This window comes from Chanodichthys erythropterus, chromosome 24 (assembly GCF_024489055.1).
Source record: "Chanodichthys erythropterus isolate Z2021 chromosome 24, ASM2448905v1, whole genome shotgun sequence".
NCBI lineage: Eukaryota > Metazoa > Chordata > Actinopteri > Cypriniformes > Xenocyprididae > Chanodichthys > Chanodichthys erythropterus.
The window spans coordinates 441,572-443,188 of record NC_090244.1 but is presented as its reverse complement, the minus strand read 5'-3'; the positions used below and the strand labels follow the sequence as shown (position 1 = coordinate 443,188).

The 1,617-nt window shown below is 34.1% G+C and overlaps 1 long non-coding RNA gene across 1 annotated transcript; it reads left to right on the top strand.

The window, feature by feature from the left end:
* LOC137014613 (uncharacterized) lies at positions 1-981 on the top strand. Its single transcript, XR_010893876.1, has 3 exons — positions 1-82; positions 351-491; positions 672-981. It is a non-coding gene; the product is annotated as an uncharacterized lncRNA (long non-coding RNA).
* Positions 982-1,617: the final 636 nt, after the last annotated feature.

The window sequence follows — 1,617 nt, the reverse complement described above, 5'->3', positions numbered from 1 at the left end:
TGTTTTAAGGGCTGTATTATCTTGTGGTCATGTTACGAGTGCTGATACATTGACCGACTGCTGCAAAGCACAGCTGGATAAAGTAAGTTAAGCTCACAAGACCTCCAGTACTTCTAACTAAGTTGAGGCAGTGCTGGTAGATCACTAACTAACAATTTTCATCCTATAATTTATATTTAGTAACAAATTATAGTTTATTATAAATAATTACAGCCATTTTGTGAATTTTAAGTAATAAATAAAAAGTAATGACTTTTTTTTTTACTTTTAGGAACCTGACTATGTAATCCAGAGCACATTTAATCAGTTACTACCCAGCACTGATATTAATGACCTTGGTTTTATTTCAGGGACAAACATATTTTGAATGTCCTCTATGTCAGGAACAGTGGCCTTACGATGAAGTGAGAAATCTGGCCAAGCTATTACCTAGTGAAAAACTTGAATTTGAAGAGCGTCTTTGGGAAAATGCGACTGCTGACACCAAGACTGTATGTAGACTTTCATTTATTTTTTCAGAATTTAATGTACAAAACAAATAATTGGCTGCATTCATCCTAGACGATCTGGTCTAAGAAGGTCCCTTTAGGGGCTCTGTACCCTTCAGTTTTTTTTTTGTTTTTTTTTTTTTATAAATTTGCTTTATAACGCTCTTTATGTTTTGCATTTAGTGTCCTGGTTGTGGCACCTACAGTAAAAGGACAGACACTTCTAATCTCTGTGTACAATGTAATGTATGCACAGTGAGGAAAGGAAGAGTCTATGAATTCTGCTGGCAGTGTGAGAGAGAATGGAAAGGACGCCGTCCACGTGCTGATCGATGTGACAATAACAATTGTACCCAAAGTGAACAAGATATCCTGAGAAATTGTCCAATGATCACACTGAAAAATGTTGAAAATGTTCAATGCCCATCATTTCGTGCCTGTACAAATTGTCAGGTGTTGATTGAGCACACTGGGGAGGGGTGTAAAATAATGACATGCAAGAACTGTGAACAAGAATTCTGCTTCATCTGTCTAAAATCAGCAAACGACTGCTTATCAACTAAAACACATTTTAAAGTTTGCATAAATGGCGTTGCTCCAAGGCAGGAATAAATTGTTTTGAATTTCAACCGTTTGCTTAATGTTATTTTGAGATTTCCGTCTTGAAGCACAATTAATTTAAATGAAAAATATATTATTATAAAGGGCAAAACAGAGCCTCCATTTCCTTGAACATAACTTTGTTTTATCTGATTTTGTGAACAAACTTCAGTATGTTACTCTGTTCTTGCTGTAATAGTGTACTCATGTAAAGTTGAATTTGTGTTCATTGATTGAAATTGATTATTCTGTAAAATCATAATTTTTTTTAAAGTCTTAAGTGTGTGCCATTCAACAAATGCATTCAAAGTATCTTGTTGGATTTGCGAGGGTAAAAAATATTATCAGAGAAACTTAAATCAAATGCTCAAGACTTCATAAAATTTTGTCGAGAAATACTCTTCTCTTGCAAATCATTTAAAGGATTAGTTCACCCACAAATTAATATTCTGTCATCAGACTCACCCGTATGACTTTTGGTAACACTTTTTTTTGATAAGTAATTTAAAACTACGTCAACTAGCAGTCA